Source organism: Mytilus galloprovincialis, chromosome 6 (assembly GCF_965363235.1).
Source record: "Mytilus galloprovincialis chromosome 6, xbMytGall1.hap1.1, whole genome shotgun sequence".
In the NCBI taxonomy this organism is placed as follows: domain Eukaryota; kingdom Metazoa; phylum Mollusca; class Bivalvia; order Mytilida; family Mytilidae; genus Mytilus; species Mytilus galloprovincialis.
Window position 1 is genome coordinate 13,372,677 of NC_134843.1, and position 22,695 is coordinate 13,395,371.

The 22,695-nt window shown below is 31.7% G+C and overlaps 1 protein-coding gene across 1 annotated transcript in view; it reads left to right on the forward strand.

The window, feature by feature from the left end:
* LOC143078984 (dopamine D2-like receptor) overlaps window positions 1–22,695 on the forward strand; it is a 162,594-nt gene that overhangs the window by 54,780 nt on the left and 85,119 nt on the right. The gene's annotated exons all lie outside the window — the stretch shown is intronic.

Here is a 22,695-nt window from a genome sequence, read left to right on the forward strand (position 1 = left end):
ATCACTGAACTAGTACACATTTTTGTTTAGGGGCCAGCGGATGAACGCCTCCGGGTGCGGGATTTTCTCGCTGTATTGAAGATCCATTGGTGGCCATCGGCTGTTTTCTACCTTTTGATCGGGTTGTTGTCTCTTTGACACATCCCCATTTCCATTTTCAATGTTATAGTCCATGAGTCAAAATTCTTTCTGAATTTGAATTAATTAATTTCTGCTGAAGGTTGAGCAAAGAAAAGTTAATAATATTCCTCTAGTGAATCACAAGCTCAATATTCATCACTCAGTGTTGATGTGGTTATTTTTTGTTAGTTAAATGTTCAATATTTTAAATTGTTAGATACAAAAAGGTTTTTTTTCTTCATGGGAATGATGGCCTTTTGTCACATTTGTCACAATTGTTTTTGTTTTGTTTACTTGCTTACTTAACTACGTTGGTCTTGGTTTTTAATTTTGTAATCGAGCTCCAATATTCAATTTGAATTATTTGTGGACGCACTCATCAGGCGTATTAAGAAACAGGCCTGATATCCCTCCTAATTTTAGTTAAAACCAAAATTGATTCAAACCCAAAATATTGTTTGTGTAAAAGTGCTAAAATGAATTCGTCTGATCACGAGCAATTGGTACACAGACGCTGATAATTTGCAACTAAATATTTACGCAAACTGTGTGATCTCTTGTTTACTGTTGTCTTTGTTAAAAAAATGAAATAATTATTTCCATGTTTTACCACGCTCTGTTTTTAATTTAACTGTCGTGTCAAGTAGTACTTATAGTATATGCAGAATAAAAACTAATATGCGTTATTGTTTAGGGACCAGCTGATTCAGGAGCTCGCCTCCGTATGCAGGATTTTCTCTCCCCGTTGTTGGCCTGGTAATGTGTTCTGCTTTTCGGTCGGGATGATGATTTTTGACACATTCCCCGTTTCCGTTCACAATCTTAAACTGTTGAAGTCTATTCTTATTTTTTGGTTTAAGAATAGGTTCCAAAGCGGATCGTGATTTGCATTTAATTTGTCTTCTTGTCTCACATGTGTCAAAAATTATAAATATATTTGTTTTATTACTATATGTTAGATGTTTGCTTTCGATTTTTATCGGAATTTAACAAACCTGATATACACTGTAGTTGCATAATTTACTTACTGTTGCATACATTTATACCATGTGTTAAAAATTAAAACAAATAAGAAATTGCGAAAAATTGTCATTATATATAATTATGTAATCATTAATTCGTCTTCAAAGACATTCATAATAGGTAAATAAATGATTATATGAATATTTGAGATAAAATTTTCCAGACTGAATCGTTCTTTTACATATTTACACATCTTTGTAGTTAATTATTTTGTATTGATTGATATGCTGTGTGTTTCTATTTAGTCCAATAGTGCTTCTGTGGATATATTGCAGAACAAAAGTGCACGCGTTTGACGTGAATATAACACAACGATTAACAGTTCACATTTCTTGTCTCGTATTTCAGTACTTCTATTTTCGTTTCGAGTAGAGACTTTGGAATATGGCTTTCTGTTTAATGCATATAATTGAAATACAAGAGCATTGTTGTAAATAATATATAATTCGTGTAACTTGTAGAAATTTAATTGTATACAACGAAGCGTTAAAACACATTTAAAATATGTCGTACAACTGCGTGAAATCGTCCCTTGCTTTATATATTTCAACAAACCTCGGAAATATGAGACATCGGTGTATCGGAATGTGTCTGTGAGGCACTGGTACCGATTGTCAGGTGATGATGTGTTAAGGTATCGTTTTGTATGAAGTATTTAATAAAATGTAACACAATACTTACTGTTGACTCCTACTCAAAACCTTATTTGAAAAAAAGAAGGAACAGATCTTCCTTTTTGTTCGCTTACACTAAGCAGGAATATGTTTATCATGACAACCTGAAGTTATTGTTTGTTTCGTGTACAAAAATGTAGATGTATTCGTACCATATTGGACTTGTTTCACACAAACATGACTGCCTTATTGAACTTGTTTCGTGTATATGAATAAGCATATTAAGAATATTTTAGTTTTAATTAAAGGGCTATATCAAGAGCTTTTGTATATATGAGTAACTAATTGAACTTGTTTCATGTATATATGAGGGTCTTATTGATCTGACTACGACTGAAACATGAGGATATAATTTTTATTCTAGACATGAAGGTCAATAAATCCATGTATAATAATGAAATACAGTTAAAAAGCTTATCTTTTTTATTTCTCGGTCATGCAAAGCGGGTTTACATATTAGGTATATCTTTTAGGTTTTATCTGCTTTTGTGTAAGGTTTATCCCCTGACGTAACATCAACACATTTCACTAGGAGTAACATGACGGGTGCTACAAATGGAATTATGTTGAATACAATTACAGAAGAAAATAAGTTGGTTAAACTAACAGAAGAAAATAACCTGGTTGCACTCAAAGATGAAATAATAAGTTGGTTACAATACGCGGATGACATGTTATTGATAAGATTATTTCACATGATTGGTCAGATTTATACAACAGAAAAACAGAAAAAAAACTTTTGTCCATGGATTGAAGAGTTTTGAACAGCGGTATACTACTGTTGCCTTTATTGTCTACCGTCAATCTGTTTAACTGTTTAAGGTTAATGCTAAAGATAGTTAGAGGTTATAATGGGTAAGTTAAAAGATGGATAATGGCGCAAGGTCTGTCTAGACTGACTGTTTAGCAGTGATTAAAGACAGATCAATTCTAATATCATCTATCATATCGTTTTCTCTTAGGATTTAACAAAGACCATATTTATTTTTCCAGTTTTATACCAGTTAAAAGAATCCTTAACATTTGTTTAAATCATTGTCTTTACCAACTAAATTGTTTGACATGAATTAACTTTTGTAATAGGTTGGAGTTCTACTAAACTAATTTTACATAAGCACCACTTTCAAACACTACTCCACTTATCCTCTTCATCCAGAACGGGACATAAGGCTTCCACAAGCTTCTTCCATATTCCCATGTCCTTTGTCACATGATGAACTTGCCCCCAGGTGTAGTTGTTACTTGACTGCAACAATCATTGAAGGTGTTAGGAGGTTGGACTGTTTTTTTCTTTCCTGTTGGTGTCCAGTTGAATACTTCTTTTTGTGTTCTTTCAATTGGCAGTCTCAGAACGCTGCATAAAAGCATCTAAAATGTCATTGCTCTATCTCATCTGTTATGTTCTTGTAATTGCTTCTTTCCAATAAGATTTTAATGCAGATATTATGTTGCCAGCAGATTTTGTGTATTTTGCGAAAACAGTTGTTTATAATTTGTCTACATCTTTTAGATGTCTTTCTTTGTACAATTATCGGTACTGATTATGCTCCAAAGATTTTAAAATGAAATCATCAACATTTTCTATTATGTTGCCATTGATGGTGATTAATTATAATTTAAGTGTTTGTGGTGTTGATATTTTGACCTGTTTCCTGTGTATATATATTGAAAATATTAGTTTTCTCTGGTAAGTGATTTTTTTAGAAATTGTTATTTCTGCAAGGTTGTCTGCAAAGTATAAATCTTACAGTCGACCGAAAAGGGTCCGTTCTTTTTTGATATGGTGTTTTGTTGGGTCTAGTTTACAACTATAAGAAATAGTATTCTTATAGAAACATTATTAAGATAAGCTTTTAAACACAATAAAGCCATTTTTTTATTTGAAAGGTGATAATGAAATCAACTGTTTATTCTTGAAGAATAATAAATAAAAGGTCCGTAAAGATATTATCAGATAATTTCTTGTCACTACGTATATACGCCGCATCAGTTCTTCCCGAGGTGATACGAGGTTGGCCCTGTTTCTCTTTCCATTTGTGGTCCAGTTTAAAACTTCTTTTGGTGTTCTGTCAATTGGCATTCGAAGAACTAGACCTAGCCATCTAAATTGCTTAATCTCATCTATTACGTTCTTGTAATTGCTTCTTTCTTGTTAGTTTTTATCGTGGATATTATTTGGTCAGCAGATTTTGTGTATTTTGCAAAGACCGTTGTTATTGAATGGTTCTACTTTCTGTTGTTACTTTGTATGATTCGTCATTAGTCTGATACATACAAGAGAACTGATTTTATCTTACTGTTGAAAAGATTCATTTGGTGTTAATTTACTGATGTTTGTAGGATTCAAGATGGATTATAGTCTTTAAAATGTTTCACATGCTTTCAAAATAAAAGCAACAGTAGGATACCGCTGTTAAGTAGTCATAAATCGATTAAACGAAAACAAATCTAGGTTACAAACCAAAACCGATGGAAAGCCTTGATTCGATGTCTGTTTTTGCTTCATTATCAGTTCTTTGTATGCTCCGAAGATAAGTGAAGTCATCAACATTTTCATTAGGTTGCCATTTGTGATGGCTGTGGTGATGGGATATGATTTAAGTTTTAGTTTTTATGATGACAATTTGATCTTGCAATGACATATTGATGAATATAATTTCTGCAAAGTCTAAGTCTTTCCGAGAACGATAATGGCTCATTGAATAGCATTCTTTTTAGGTGTGATCAAGTCTATAACCATAAGAAATAGTACTTTTTTATATGAAACATCCTTGCCACACGCCATATCTTACCTCTGATGAAATTTTGGTTCTCTATGCTCTTCAACTTCGTACTTTATTTGGCCTTTTAAACTTTTTTTTATATACAAGCGTCATTGAGTGGCCTTTTAAGACGAAACACGTGTCTGGCGCAAATACAAAATTACAATCCTGACATCCATGATAAGTTTATATACTTTGAAGGACACGTTGGTGGTTGTACCCAGAATGAGTTGCACTTATACGTTTCATATAAGGCTTTAGTGAGCGCTTGTTTCTCGAGCAATTCCATAAGCTGTAAGTATTTTCAACAAGTTTTCTCTGCGCAAGTTGTCTAAGACTTTTTATAATCTAGAAAATTTATAAACACTCGATGCATTGCTCTATTATATTTCGTAGAGCAAATCGTTAGTCTATGCAACCTCTGTCTTTTCTGCAGCATGCTAGTTCTTCTCTTAATATGTTGGTAATTCCTGTATCGATTCTGCCTAAAAGGATATTACAAAACACTTTACTGGGTACATACACTAGGGTTAACCATCTTCAATAGTAACAGATATGCAGGTCACCTTTTATGATGAGGTAAGCAATTAATCCTTTCGACTAGTCATGTATTTCATTGCCCAGATGTTTTTAAAGAGATGATGTTTATGTGGAAATATGATTCAAATAATTCAGCATGTAACGAATAAATGCCAGTGGCATTCAGATTTTCTTTAGGGATATTATTACTTTTCTTATTCCTTCGATGTTAAGAGGACTGGTATCAATTTCAATTTCCACAACAATTAGTATAGGATTTGCCTCGTGGATGGATCAGGATAATTTAGTACTTCCTCGAAATGCTCCTCTCATCACTTCTCCTGTTCATCCTCAGTTGTTAGTGTGTTTCCTTGTTATATTCAACTTGTATTGTTTGTACATTCTTTAATCAACAATATATTTTGTCATGTGGTGCTGTTCTTTCTGTCTCTTCGTGTTTTTACCGTCTTCTTTCTTTTTCCATGTATGTATTGAGAATCATACCTTACTTAAAATCTATTTAAATTCTTAATATTACAGCTTGACGTGTAGACATTAAGTAATTACGATAAGATGGCTAAATCTAAATTAATACTTGAATTTAATGTGATAGCGTTTTATTAATGCTGTCCAGCGAACCATTCTTTTTAAATTGACCCTCATATGCATGAAGCCATTAATTTATTTTCTTTTATCAAATTTTTAAAATTTGATAATATCATAAACTGTATAAGAAGTAAAGAAAATAAAACCCACCAAAATTCTACAGCCAGTGCAGCTATTACATATATCGGCCTTTTGGATTCAAATCAATTTGTTTTGGTAAAAGATGTCTTTCGACGCCACGTTTTACTAGAACAAGTAAAACTAAAATCTAACTGTCTTCAACAGCAAATTGTAGCGCAGACAAACAATGTTTACGTTGTTTAACTGTATAGTTTTGATTCTCTGCGATGCCAGTATTAATGATAGCAGGGATACACAATACAGATAATTCTATTTTAATTCAAAATTGTAAGACATAAGGTGAAAAATCCAGTTCTATTTAAAACTTTAAATGGCAACATCCTGGTCTAAGCCGAATGTACTACAAATATTTGGTCTTCAACCTTATGTAAGTTTTAATACAAGGAAGACATATATGTCTAAGATTAGAAGGTTGATTTAAAGCTGATTGATGATAAACTAAATAAAATATACGTTGTTAGTTTAAGACATGCGATGGGTATAGTAAATGTGTTGTTTCCTTTCTAATATCCTATGTAAGAAAAGTTGTCATACATTTTTTTTTTCAATGTCTTTTCTCTTTCTTTTGAGGATATAATCAATAAGATTGAATTTTGATTTCAATTTAAAAGCTGTTTTCTTGTTATAATTATTAAAGCTTCTATGTATGGACAATAAACATAGTTGACTAGGTACAGAACCCATGGTAATTTTTTTTACAACTTCCTGTTATAATCCTCGGGTTTTGTTGATAAGTCGTTTAAGGAAATTACTTCCTAATATCCATAACTTGACGTTTTTACAATGAACCGTAGGTTTGTAATTGTTACAATGTAATTAATGTCGTTAGAGTTTCAAACATGGCTAATGGTGAAGCATTATCAGTACTAGGAACCAATTAGCTAATTTTAAGCCTCAGAAATTCAAATTAAATTTATGAATGATTGACATCCTGAATATTATATTTGGCATATATCATTCGCAATGCGAATATAACTTTGTTGTTATCGAATTAATTTACTAAAATTACCGTTAAAGCCAATAATTGGAATCACTGAGAGGCAAGGGAAGATTGTTTGGTTTCAGTGGGAGGCAGATTTACTGTGTTTTGCTTCAGATAAATTATCAAGAGACATGTCATATCGAATTAATTTCATAATTTTCATCAACTGTCTTTTTCAGAGAAATACATTTACTTTGTCTTTTTCCAAAAGGCAAAATTAAACATAAATACAGAAGCACTAAAATAGTATTTGAAGACTTAGAATTGCAAACTTCTACAACATTAAAGCAACTTTAAAAACTTTTCGATAGATTTCATAAGGCAAACCAAATCTTTTGATAATATACGCTGTAAATTGAAAAGTGTTATTCAACTGCATGGATGGTACGTTATTTACTAAACATAAAACTCCCGAAAACCATTAAAACAACAGCAACAGCACCAAAAACCCAAAGAAATAATAATAAAAAAAAAAATTAAAAAAACCGTTCAAACTTGCTGGTTTCAGATGTATTTAATGAAGAAGAAATTCAGACAGTTCAATTGGTTGTTACTTTTAGAAAGAAAAAATATAATCATTAATAAGTTTATCAGTTTGAGTTATCTCTCTTGAACCACAGCATGGATAAATAGTATTGAAACAAGACATAACATGGACGCTTTATGATAAGGTTCTCTAACTAAGAATCTTTAATTAACATGCAGAACACATACGTTTACTTGTTGCTTATTTAACTTTTTTCTCGCATTGATGCTAATAAAACAGTAAATATAATTACATGGGCATGTTTTTCTCAATGTTATTTATAATATCTTTGTTTACTTTCTTAACAATAAATGATAGTTTTGCATTAGCATGATTAAGGAAGCTGTTTCTTATATTCTTGTAGTTTGATTGTCTCTTTTGATTTATCTTCTGTATCACTGTTACAAGTTCAGGTTATAATAATGAAATCACACTAACCACCGAAAAAATAATTGGTAACCTGCAATGAAATTTTGAAGTCTCATTAATTTCAATTTAAAAATATTTTATCGCAAAAATAATTGAAATAGTAAGGCATGCAGGCTAAAGGCTTGCATATCATCATTATTTAAATCGAGTTTGAACAAAATGTAAATAATTTCATAATGAAAAACAACGTAATACGTGTGTGATGTATGATGATTTCTGGTATGTATCCTAACAAAGATATTTAAAGGCAGCAGTTGTTTACCGTTGTTCATAAGTCATAAATCGATTTATAAAAAACAAATACGGGTTATAAACTAAAACCGATGGAAATACACCAACTCCAAGAGGAAAACAAAGGAATATGAGAAACACTAATGTGCAACAAAAATAAATGTAAATATTTAAATTTAAACGAACTATTTGATAACAACTGCAATTTTCTTGACTTGGTACATGACATTGTAAGAGTTGAACCTGGTTTTATGACTAGCGAAACCTCCCGCTTACATAGCAATATTTAAAAAATATCGCTAAATAACAGCACTACGTGATATATGTGATTTATGGCGTGTTTTCTGATATATGTCCTTTTAAGGCTGCATTTGTTTCATGCTCTGTGTTCTGATGTGTATAAAAATAAGAAGGTGTCGGATGATTGCCAATGAGACAACTATCCAACAAATTTAATGAAGTTAATGTAAACATTTATAGAGCAACCGTACGACCTTCAACAAAGAGAAAGAACAACACAGTATAGTCTGCTATAAAAGTCCCCGACACGAACTAAAATTATCAATTCGATAGAGAAAGCTTACAGAATAGTTTATAACGAAAAAATTACGAAAAACAAATGCTCAATCCTCCTCCTTACATGGGAGAGTGGTGCAACAGCACAACATAAATCCAAACAATAAAAATCATGAAACACATATATCATTGTTAGGACACAGAAAAGAAGGCACACAATGAATCACATGTATAGTTATCAAAGGTACCAGGATTATAATTTAGTACGCCAGACGCGCGTTTCGTCTACATAAGACTCATCAGTGACGCTCATATCAAAATATTTATAAAGCCAAACAAGTACAACGTTGAAGAGAATTGAGGATCCAAAATTCCAAAAAGTTGTGCCAAATACAGCTAAGGTAATATATCATTGCCTGGATTTATTGCGTGTTTTCTGATATATGAACTAACAAGGATATACGTTATTCGTGGTGTCTAAAAATGGTTTATGCGATTCATTGCTTGTTTTCCTTATCTACACAATGTTTTTCAGGATGCATTTTGTGTCTGTGTCCTAACAATGCAATTATACGTTGTACTTTGTCTAGCAAGTAATAGTGTTTGTTTTGTGTTTTACTTTACGAATTTGAGTGTACAGAAAATATAGTATTGAATATGAGTGAACGAAATGCTTAAGGAGCTATCTTGAGAAGTATTTAAATAGAATAGAGAATGGAAACATGGAATGCACATGTCAAATAGACAATAACTCGACCGAAGAGAAGAAAACAACCGAAGGCAACTAAGGGCTCTTTAACGCAGCGAGAACATTCTTCAACCGTAAACAGTAATGTATACTAGCTCAGCGAAATACGTATACCAAAAAGTCGATGTCTATAGGTAACGTTCCTTGCGGAAATGTTTTATGATGAGCCTTTGTATAAGAATCTGTTTATCTGTATCATTTGACATAGTATGACTAGGTCAGGCTATGATTTCAATTGTATGACCATGGAAAATAGAGAATAATACTTTAATAACTGATGCTATCAATTAAGTTTTTGAAAGGATAAGTTCCGTATACCTCTTTCGTAGACGTTATAATTGATGTTGACATGTCTACAATTAAAAAATAATAAACAAGATCAAAGAGATTACTATTCGTTCTGAATGTATATGATAAATAGATATTATAAGTAATATTTAAGCGTGTTTGACAAGTTATTGACATAACATTGTCTATTTTATGCCAAAACTGAATTAAGACTGTCTGTTTGCACCAAGAAACTTAAACTCACTCAACAGAAGGTTGTATTACAAGAGCATTCAGGATTCTTTGGAATGCAACTTGATAAGTAAAAAGTTCAGTGATTGTATTCCCATACCCATGTATACAGTGTCCTTACAAGAATTATTTTAAAGTTGTGAATACAACGGAATATAGGTTACACGAGACAGTGACCAATTAAAAAAAATACAACCAAAATACATTAAGCATCATATGATGCCACACATCCTTCAATATTTCACAAGTGTCTATTCATTTTGTCAACCTAAAAAAAACCTCATTTAAATATACAAACATTTGAGAATGAATGCGTATGATGTATATCATTTCCAAAACCAGAAAAAAAAACTTGTTTCACTATCCGCAGATATTCTAACGTCATTTCAATGCTTCATTGAGCTGGCTGGGTCCCGTCACCTTTGAACTGACAAAGACATTGTGCTTGTTTGACATTTTTTTTCAAACATCCGTCTTTCTTGTCAACTTATTGTTCGTTTCTCTGTATGTTGCATTTTCTTTTGTTTTGTTGCACTTCAGTGTTTCTGTTGATTCGTTGTTTTCCTCTTATAGTTCATGTGTTTCCCTCGATTTTAGTTTGCAACCCTGATTTGTTTTCTTTTAATCGATTTATGACTTTCAAACAGCGGTATACTACTGTTGCCTTTATTTTTTCTTATATGCATATTCCAACCGGGGATGAAGAAATATATTATTTCTTTCATGAAACACGTTTATCTAAGCAGTTTTAAGGGGATTATCCCATTTAGAATATTCACCCCTTTCTCAACATACTGACGCGGGTTTTGTACCCAAAAAACACAAAAATGCGTAAAATAGCGTCACCTATAAAATCTAATACTTTGACAAAAACATAATGCTTCGGTAGGTCTGATATCAACACAAAACTATCTTAGTAACACACATGTTACATTGAGCTGGCTGGGTCCCGTCACCTTTGAACTGACAAAGACATTGTGCTTGTTTGACATTTTTTTTCAAACATCCGTCTTTCTTGTCAACTTATTGTTCGTTTCTCTGTATGTTGCATTTTCTTTTGTTTTGCTGCACTTCAGTGTTTCTGTTGATTCGTTGTTTTCCTCTTATAGTTCATGTGTTTCCCTCGGTTTTAGTTTGCAACCCTGATTTGTTTTCTTTTAATCGATTTATGACTTTCAAACAGCGGTATACTACTGTTGCCTTTATTTTTTCTTATATGCATATTCCAACCGGGGATGAAGAAATATATTATTTCTTTCATGAAACACGTTTATCTAAGCAGTTTTAAGGGGATTATCCCATTTAGAATATTCACCCCTTTCTCAACATACTGACGCGGGTTTTGTACCCAAAAAACACAAAAATGCGTAAAATAGCGTCACCTATAAAATCTAATACTTTGACAAAAACATAATGCTTCGGTAGGTCTGATATCAACACAAAACTATCTTAGTAACACACATGTTAAGCGACGGCATTGCTAACGAACTTTTTTATAAATGTATCGCGCAGTTTGCATGCAAATCTCATTTTGATAATGATATTAACAGTGATAAACATGTACCATTTGGAGCTAGTTGCCAATTGGAAGAACGTTAATAAAATACTGCGACGTATCAGATACATATTAAAGAAATTAATGACCGGCAACAACTTAACATAAGGAAAGTGCAAAACAAAAATGCAGAAATTAAAAAAGAATAACAATAAAATTGAATGTTATGCAAATATTTTTAGTTTATTTAAACCTAAAATTTTTAACTGATGATGATTTTTGGTAATTGAGGTGAACTCAAGGTTGATATTATTGGATATGCATTAGTTGCATAATTTGTTTGGAAAGATATTATCAATGAGTAGATAACAAGGTATAGTAAACGCTCTAACAGTTTATTTATCTGTTTAAAAATACGAAAGTTTGTTCATCATTATTTTAATTGATATTTATATTCTAGTACTTCTGAAGTATCACCTCTATGGAGAGTGGTTGATTAAGACACTCCATCACCAATCTAATGATGTTCGTTTCACAATATCTGTAGTTAATTGTAGACTTGATACATCATCTACTTTCAAAACTTGTGAAATAACATAAATCTCAAGATAAAAGAGTTAAGGCGTCTTTGAATTACCTCAGATTTAACTATAATCAAATGATTTTTTTTTTCTTTGTATCAAAGATTAAATAATGCTTCGAGATAGAGAATTTGATAGTTAACTATATTAATATTTCAAAGAGTTGAAATGTTTTCTAATTGATGGTTTTGTTTTATGTTGAGGCAGTTTGTTTAAATTTGAGTGCATATAATAAGGTACGTTTAGGCCACAAAATGGCATGATCACAGAGAACGCAGCGTTTTAATAACCTTATAATTACCTTGCTCGTGATGTCATGCTGACGGATAAATTAATATTGCATTCTAATGATCTATGTTAATTATTTATAAATGTTAACAGCAAAAGAACTAATAACAAGGTCCATCCTCCCATTTAGTAAAAAAACATCTACAAAGAAATTTACAAACTTTTAAGACAAAAACAAAACGTTGGTGCACTTCGATATAAATTATAAATACAGATAATTAATTTTGACCTTTACATAAAAATCGGTAAACAAAAGCATGATAATCTTAGGGTTATCGGAGTCGTAGATTTTTCTTATGCTTAGTCCGTTTGTGTTTGTGTGTGTTACATTTTAATGTTGTGTCGTTGTTCTCCTCTTATATTTAATGCGTTTCTCTCAGTTTTTGTTTATTACCCCGATTTTGATTTTTGTCCATGGATTTATGAGTTTTTAATAGCAGTATACTACTGTTGCCTTTATTTCAAAACCAAATGGACGAGAGTGATAGAAGGCATTGTTAAGATAAAACATTTGGTCGGTCATCTGACTTATAGGTAAATATTGAAAGCAGTTTATCGCTCGTGATGAATATCAATGAAACACATGTCATAAAGTAGTCAACTATTAGACTGACAAAATGGAATGAACTTTGAATGGAGCGAGACCAGGCGACTCGATAGAGTAAAATATTAATATTCATAATGGTATTCTTATAAAATATTCCCATACTAAACAATCCAAAATTCAAATTGGACATCCAATACTTATTTAGTATCATATCATTGTCGCCCTTTGTCCCCCATGGAACGAAGTGGATTAGGTCAAGTAAGTCATCATTGAGCGCTAAAACAGAGTATTTTTAACACTCTAATTGACAGGGGGTCCTTTCAAACTTATTTAACACCAACTATTGAGTTTTTAGATGTAATTACTCAATGTACGGGTCCTGTTTTTGTTGATTAGTGTTCGTTGAGAACAGGTTTTCCTTTTTCAAGTATTTCAATCTACGATTCATGTTTAACTGTTTATATGAGAACATCTATTTTGTTCTTATTTCAATAGCAGAACTGCATAGAATATGTCCCCTTTTTTAATGAGGGAACAGCAAGATAATTTATAATCCAAATAGACTGGAAAAAAGTAAAAATACTGAACTCTGAGGAAATTAAAAAAAAAGAGTACCTAATCAAAGAGTGAAATCAAAAGCTCAAACACATCAAACGAATGGATAACAACGGTCATATTCCTGACTTAGTACAGTCATTTTCTTATGTAGAACATGGTGCATTGAACCTGGTTTTACAGCTAGCTAAACCTCTCACTTGTATGACAGTTGCATCAAATTCCATTATATTGACAGCGATGTGTTAACAGAACAAACAGACCCAATAGCTAAATATGTCAAAAATAGGGTTAAAGCAGTCAACATTGTGTTATCATCTTAATAACTTTAAAAACAAACGAATGAAACAAAGAAGCACAAAAATGCATACTTCAAATTTAACAACCATCTTTGCTTATTTTGAAGCAATTGTCTTCGAAAACCTTTACCCTTAATGCATGCGCAAAAAAAAAAAAAAATCGGAAACATGAGAAGAAAAGAATCCACGTTATATATTTTCTTCTTAGGTTAAGAACGAAATATTTACCATTTCACTCATAGAAACAAGCATTCAGTCAAAACAATTTGAAAGACGTTTGATCTTTCTTCTTCATTAAAGAGTATTTTCAGAAAACTACAATTACATAACTGACCATCTTTTTGTTCGTTGTAATATTTTGTGTTTCTGGAAACATCTTCATCCTGTAAACATGCTATACTATTTCATCAATATCTGAGTGCGGTAAACATATGTTTTAATAACTGCCACCTGCCGAAAATATCAAACCTACCAAGTTGAGACATGTATACAATTTAACATACAAGTACGAAGTATTCCTATTTTATGTCATATAACTGTAAGTGCATTGCATCTTGTTTGCTATCATTCAAAAGAACGCTTACTTCATAATTCTTGTGTAAAAGATTTGTTCAAATTAACAAATATGTCATTTAATAATAAAAGAACTAAGATTTGATTCAATTAGCTTCATTTTATTTTATTTTATTATTTTTAAAGTGTTATATTCGTTAATTGATTACAGATATCAATGGTAGTTATTTCAAGTTTTCTAACAGCAAAGGTACGTGCTATCTTATCGGTCGTTCCAACGTCTGTGTCATTTTTTTAAAAATTGCATATGACGGCTTTGACCGGACATTTTACTGACATCATAACGAATAAGCCAACGTTAATATGTTCGACCCTATATTTATGTGAACTTCCGGTTTGTTTGTGGAACAAAATAAAACACTTCTTTTTGTAATGCAAATTTCATCATATTGATATCGTAAAATTTTAGCTGCTGGAAACAATATGAAGCCTTTTTGAACTCGTTTACTGCGCTCACTTGACATAAAGCTCCATACTGTGACTCACAGAATAGGAAACAACATGGTTTTCGGTACTTATTAAACACATAAATTTACTCGATATGCAGATGTAAATTATGTATGATTGTCTGAAGGACGTATAAACAATGGAAAATGTTTGATATTGCTTTAATGTTGCGAGTAAAAGGCTTTCACTTTGAATACTGATAAACATTGTTGTTATATTACTGATTAGAGGGTTCAATTTCGAATATTGATATTGCTAGTGACAGAGTTCTACTACAAACATTACTTTGGTATTGCTAGTGAAAGAGTTCTACTTCAAACATTGCTTTGGTATAGCTAGTGAAAGAGTTCTACTTCAAACATTGCTTTGGTATTGCTAGTGAAAGAGTTCTACTTCAAACATTGTTTTGATATTGCTAGTGAAAGAAGTCAACTTCAAACATTGATGTTATATTACTAGTGAGAGGGTTCGACTTCAAATATTGCCTTGATATTGCTAGTAAAAGAGTTCGATTTCTAACTTGACTTTGTATTGCTAGTGGTAAAAACAGTAAAATTCCAATATAGATGTTATATTACTATTGAGAGGGTTCGACTTCGACTATTGCTTTGGTATTATCATTGAAAGAGGTTGACTTCCTTTTTTGTTTCGATATGGCTGCTGAGATAGTTTGAATTCCAATAATACTTTGATATTGCTATCGAAAGAGTTCAACTTCAAATAATACTTTGGTATTGCTAGTCTCCGATCGGGTTCGATTTGGACTATTTCAGAGGAAATACAATAAAGTTATAAATAAAGGCAACAGTAGTATACCGCTGTTCAAAAGTCATAAATCGATTGAGAGAGAACAAATTTAGGCGAAAAACTAAAACCGAGGGAAACACATTAACTATCATATCTAAAACAGTTATACACCAACTTGTTAGTTGGTGATTTTTGAGATGTTATCTCTAGTAACATTTTGATGGGGTTTTTAACTACATGTTTAATATTAATCTACAATAGTCTTTAATCTCCAAATTGTTTGTAATTAATAATACAGGCAAAGAAATGTGCTATTGGGAATTAATTCCTCGCTTTAATGAACTAACGCTAACACATAGGAGATCATATTCAAAATTTTATCACAATAAACTTATTCACCATTTAATTTCGCAGATATTTGTTTATATATTGTATAAAAGGAGACCTACCAAGTTGTTACATGCTACAGCATTCGACATAAAGAACACTCCGGGCACTTTGAAAATTACGAAATGAGGAAAAGGGGGTGTCCGATTGAGAACGAAATGGGATTGATAATCTAGAACCAATTTCAGCTGCATAAAGTACCCAAACAGTTCTGATTCTTGTTGCACTTCAACAAGTGAAATCATTTATACGATTGCGATTTAAGAACGTGCAATGCCGCTTATGTGGTAGAATACGGTTTGTTGTACCGATGATAGAACGAGAGGGATGTTAAAGTTCTCTTCAGAAAAATGCAAAAGATGTTTACATGTCACCAAACAAAGCATTTATGATGCATGCATGTGTTGACATGTATTTGCTAACTTGCAGAGTATGCGGTCGTATCTTCAACCCTGATAAAGTTAGTTCAAAAGATAAAAGACTGCAAATAATTCTTTTCATTGCGGTTAAGATAAAATATAGATTATCTTAATTTAAAAGATAAGTCTTGATGTATTACAGTTAGAAAACTGCAAGTTAGCAAAGCCAAAAATGACGTGTATCCGTCAAGTTTTCAATCTTTTGATGATTTTTTAAAATTATTTCAAGAGTTTCAGCATTAGTTTCGGTAATACGATACATGATTTTATATTAAGATTGACGGCCGATGCTGAGTTAAATAAATTCTGGTAGCATTGCTTAACATCAAGTGATTTTTTTTCTATTTGATGAAAGGTATAATCATTAGCTCCTATAAGTAAAATTGGTTTTTGTTGGGGTTTGTGTTGCTTAGTCTTTAGTTTTCTATGTTGTGTCTTCTGTATTATTATTTGTCTTTTTGTCTTTTAATTTTAGCCATGTCGTTGTCAGTTTATTTTCAGTCTATGAGTTTGACTGTCCCCCTGTTATCTTTCGTACCTCATTTAGTTAGTTCTGCTTTCCAAATAATTTAAAGAACAAACAATTATGTATCCGCAAAAAAAGGATGCTTATGCGTATACACAGGTGCGTGTTCCGTAATGAATACAACATTACTGTCTCATTGACATATATCTCCGCTTGTTTACATGATGATTCCCTTTTTCAAAAGCTATGTTCCGTTTGTTTGTGTATGTGTTAGCTGAGAAGAAATAGTACTAAACTTAGTTCCATATTTATTTTATGTATCTCCATTAAATTTTCAGAAAAGAAATTACTTAATGTACTGTTTTTTTACTTCTCTAGTCGTGAGTAACCTGGCATATATCAATATAAAATTATTTTGAAAAAATATTCAAAAGTTGGTTATTATCTAGCATATTGTGAGGTACGTACGTAACGATTGCCTTAAAACATAAATACGATAGAACTTCAACATTCTGTAACTATGTAAACTTAAGACATTGTCCATTAAAATTCCCACTTTTCTCTGACAAGTAATTTATATTCTTTAATTATAGAATGTTATCTCTTTAATAAACAAACGACAGGCAATGAACCAGTTAAAAAACGGAAAATTTACTAATCGCCGGTAACATTTTAATGTATAAATAGCAGAATAAATCCGAAGTGTTGATTGTAAATGGAGCATTTCTAAATAGTTCCGTTAAGTGTCAGCAGGTGTGGGTAAGCGCTGTGTTCACTGGTCTGCTACTAGATTCCGTTGTAGGATTTAAAACCGTGTACTTAATAATTAGCGTTGATGATTTTACAAGCAGGTTTAAATGTTTTATACGTTTGATCTTAAGGTTTTCAAAAGCAAATATTACATTTTTGATTTTTTTGAATGGAATAACTGAAATGTGTGCTGATTGTATTAACGTTAACTCGTAAGCGATTGAGTAACCATCCATGATTGATAATTATATTTAGTGAATTGCCAAGTTGCCGTAATAAGCCCCATTTTTTTGGATCAAGAAAATGAGCATTTCGAATATAGTGTAGTCTAAAAATATGTTTTTATAGAACCTCTGTTAAAATTTGGCTACTGATATCATGTCGTTTTATTTTCCCGTTGGGATTGGTTAACAAATTTGTAGTTAATGAAATATGCATGTTCATTTTCTAAAACTAAGGTAACGAGATCCCCGGTCTTCCAATTAACAGGAAACAATTATGTATAATAACAATGTTTATAAGAGACCAGCATCATTGGAAGTTTTCCTTTAGGAATCGTTTAACATTTTTTGCTTGAAAACACTTCCTGTAATTATAACATGTTTAATATGCTGTATAGTATTGACTTAGACTGGAAATTGAGCAAGACTTAGTACTCTTTAATGTTCGTAGAACGCAGATAATTGAGCAAGACTTAGTACTCTTTAATGTTCGTAGAACGCAGATAATTGAGCAAGACTTAGTACTCTTTAATGTTCGTAGAACGCAGACATTGCATAATGTGACGCAGCACATTAGGGACAGATTTACATATTTGGTTACCAGAATATGCGTACAACAGGTCGACCTTTTTATTTCTGTATCATTTAGCTTTTTCTCTTCTCATCTTATCTTGATGAAAGGTCGATGAAACAATTGTCCTACTTAATGCGAGAAAGATTTTATCCAAAGAAGAAACATTCCATAGATCCATGGAGACATGATATTCATTTAATAAATGTGTTGCTTTGAAAAAATGATTGGCTATATGATATGAATCGTTCTATCACTCCTACGAGCCTATTTATACATTTATTTCACGTCTTTTTCTAATAATCTGGCTCGTATAAGAATAGTTAACGACACAACGTACTAATCATGGTAAAGTTTCTGATGAAAAATTGGCTTTTATTTTGTGACCAGTAATTAATAGCCGTCCTTTTCTGTATATGATTCATGTCCAATTGTGGATGAATGTACGTAAGAAAAATAAACTGTAGAGTCTCATAGATTGTAGAAATTAATCGATATATCAGCTTCAACAAACCGGAAGTACTGTCGGTTGTTGCTCGGTTATTATACCCCGCTCAATAATGTTGACTAAATGTGACTAAAATATCATATATGGAATTTTTGAAACATTTTTTTGGCAATCATGAACTAGAATATCAGAGGAAGTGTAATTTGTTCACACAATCTTTTCAGTTTTTAACCAAATGGCGGGAACGACAGAAGTAAACCAATGATACTCGGCGTAATAAATGCGTTAGTTATACGAGTTCTTGGGTATAATGTAAGTTTTGTCAATGTTCCGCTTCAAATGTTTGCTGGATAGTTTCTTGGTGGAATTAATTTTAAAACATCATAGATCGCCACTTCCAATTTGAATCTGTGTGTATAATAATATCTAGAATAAGGTATTTTAAGAAATGCAAACATAGTAAGTCCATGAATATTCGTGGATCAAACAAATCCAAGAATATTCGTGGATCAAAAGTTCAACTTGATTCTTTAAAAGTTGTATTGAAATGTTTATACAAATAGAAATATATAATAATCACACACCAATGCTAACCGCATATAAAATTATCAGTAATACTTTTGAATGACTTGACATCAAATGTTCAGACCCGTGTTGTATAAGCGTTATGTAATTCTTGTTCTTTTTGAGCCAGTTAACATAATGTTGAAAGACTGTGATGTAATTTGTTCTCCATTCTAGTTGTAATTAAACCTAGTAACATGGTATTAGTTTGAGTGATGTCTCACTTAATTAATCTGGAAGAAAATCATCTGTTCGATCATATAGAAATAATTTGATTTTACTCAAGTGTATTGTACCTATAATAGACATAACGAAACCATTAAAAATCATAAAAACATAGGTCTACACGGTAAATGTTACATTATTCCTGTCAAAACTACATCTAATTTGTAAAGATATATCGGATTTGATACCATTGTTGGTTTTACACGCAGGTATGCTGGTTTTGTATAAAAAAAATGATAAATTCTCCCTCTTTCTGGTTTTTTTTTTAGTTATGTTGAATCGTTATAATCATTAAATGACTACAGAAAATTAGAAATGATACATATTAGTTAACTTACTGTCAATATTTCAAGTATGTATTAATGGTACATTTTCTAGGATCAATCTTGATGCATTCCTTTCTGTTTTTGTTCCTTTTTCACCTTTTCAATCGAGTATATATTTACAATTTCAAATATAGCAGACAGAGTTGAAAACAAAATAATCAAATCAATTACTTTATTACGTATACAATAGATTTTTGTTTCTTTATTTTGTCTGCTAACGTAACAAATAAACAGCCTTTTCTCGAATCTTCCATTCAAAACACGTAGCACATGGGCCATTATAAGATACATTTCATTTTTACATTTGTATAAACCATAATTAGTATTACTGTCAATTATAATGAATTTTGCTTTCAGATTGAGGACAATTGATAAAAACGACATATGTACGTGCTTTTAATTATAATGCTGGAATTGGATAAATTCAAAATCATCTTCATTATATGAATTTAAATTGAAATTAACTGGATTTCTACACCACTTTCTGGAGGCGTCTGTACGCGGTATGCCATAGTTTGATGATGAATTTCTTAGAATGGTTCCTCTTGCTTAATAGAAAAGAAAATATTTGCAGTTATAATGATTCAACAAAATTGACAAATTGAAATAAGATAAAGTGCCTTTGGTAAATTATAAGATAATCCAACTATTGGTCCCACCGATGGTAGGATGAGTGCGTTCACCACGGCCCCGTCGATAATATTTTATTTCTTTAAAAAATAAAATTAACTTTTTATTATATTGACCCATTCATATGATAAAAGATGAAAATGTTGTAAAATTACGGTTTTAGTAAAGAAAGTATTTGAGAACTGCCAATGCATTCTTTTCACATGAATGCGTATACCTGTTTTCCATCGTTTTAATTCATACAATAGATCACACAAACTATATCACAGTGCAGATTCTTACAACAAGTCATTAGAATCGTTAATTCACTTTGCTCACAAGAAAATGGTTTCACTTGGAACTGATTGAATTCATGTTTTTCTTCATTTTACACGCAACTTTTTCTCAGGGGCATTTAGACAATAATAAATAACAGATATGTTCATCAGTAATGTAAAAGTACACACTTATTTTATTAACCTTAACTTTCGGAATAGTAGTTCTTGTCAGTGTTTCGTATAGATAATGCGTCTTTTAGGAATAATGATTTAATATCTGTCCACATATTATAGGTTTTAACATCCTAATAGAGCTTTCTTCTTTCGAAAGGTACGTATGCTTGACCAATCATACGTAAGACTCGTTTTAGGGATCCTTTATTTTGACATATTTAAATAATAGTCGTGGAACTTCGGACAATTATCCTACATGCAACGACTCTTATTAAGTTGGATTTTTCTTGAGATTTATTAAGGACTTCGGGACGTACGATAGGTTAAAATATGATACCACCAGATCGGAGGAGATAACACTTCAAAATATCCTAATTATCCTAATTATAGAGTAGACAGACGAAAATATTTCCCCCTAATAGACTAAAAACCGGCCCCTCCCTTACTCTTCAATATTTCAATGTTGCACTGTTTAACCTAAAAAAAAAATGTCAAAGCAAATACATTGTCTTCTTTCCTTACAGAAAAATGAAAACACAAATACTTCCTTGATTCAAAATTTACAACGCTCAAAATAATAAAATGATCTTCATACTATGCCATATGCTAGTGCTCGTTTAATAACTTTTGAATCATCGCCTCTCCCCTGATAATATTCATTGCCCCCCCCCACCCCCCCTCCTTAAAGTGTCGGCGCAATGGAAGGGTTGTTTTAGCGTATAATTACGTTTTGTCTATAGTCCTGAACATTCATGACATATTAGACACTGGACGATAAGTGACAACTTCACGTCTATCTTCAAAACATGTGTACTGTTAAATCGTCATTATAAAATGCACAATGTATATGGTGCAAAATTGTAGATTTATTTTCTTGATATACAAAATCTGGTTTTCTAGATTTATTCAACATTACTTTTTAAAAACATTGTAGCATCATTTTTTTTTTTAGCAAATCTCGATATTCCACTTTGACAATTTGCTGAAAGTGAACTATATAAAATAAAAATAAATGTGAATCTTGTCGTTGAATTTAGACTAACGTACTTCAACAATGCCATTGAAATGTTAATCGTGAAACACGTGCTTAAAAAATTCCCGCGGAAATGTGAGTACTCGTGGTTTACGTAAGTAACGTATCGGACGTAAGTGTTTTTGACACTATTTATCTCTGTTTGATTATATTAAAATCGTGTATTATATACGATATTATTATTTTTGAAAAATACACTTGATTTAGAAAAGAATGCTGTTTTACTGGATAAAACAAAGACCTTTTTAACTGTTATTGTGGAAATGAAATACGTGCTCCCTTTACGTTCGTTCGTACCTTTCGTCAATTTGTAAGAAAGCTCTAATAAACTTATTATGTGTATAAAAAAGGTCGAACTCCAATGTATATTCAGAAAGTTCAACTCCAATATATATTCAGAAAGGTCCAACTCCAATGTATATTCAGAAAGGTCGAACTCCAATGTATATTCAGAAAGGTCCAACTCTAATGTATATTCAGAAAGGTCCAACTCCAATGTATATTCAGAAAGGTCCAACTCCAATGTATATTCAGAAAGGTCCAACTCCAATGTATATTCAGAAAGGGGAAGTCCTTAAAAACTGACAGAACCCAGCGTGAAAATTAATCAACCAACAGGACGAAAGGAAAACGACTATACTATTATATTCCTGACTTATTCGGAACAGAAATTTACCGAAGAAAATGATGGGTTAAACCTGGTTTCACAGTAAGCTTATTTAACTTCCAACTTGTATGACAGTTATAGCGGGTCCGTTATATTGACGACATTAGGCGAGTAGGTAACCCAAAAGTAACAGAAAAACAATATGCCAAAAATAGTTAATTTTTCTTTCTAATGTGTTATTAGCAAGTTGTATTTTCCTAATGATATCCTAGTATGTCTGCAGCATGCA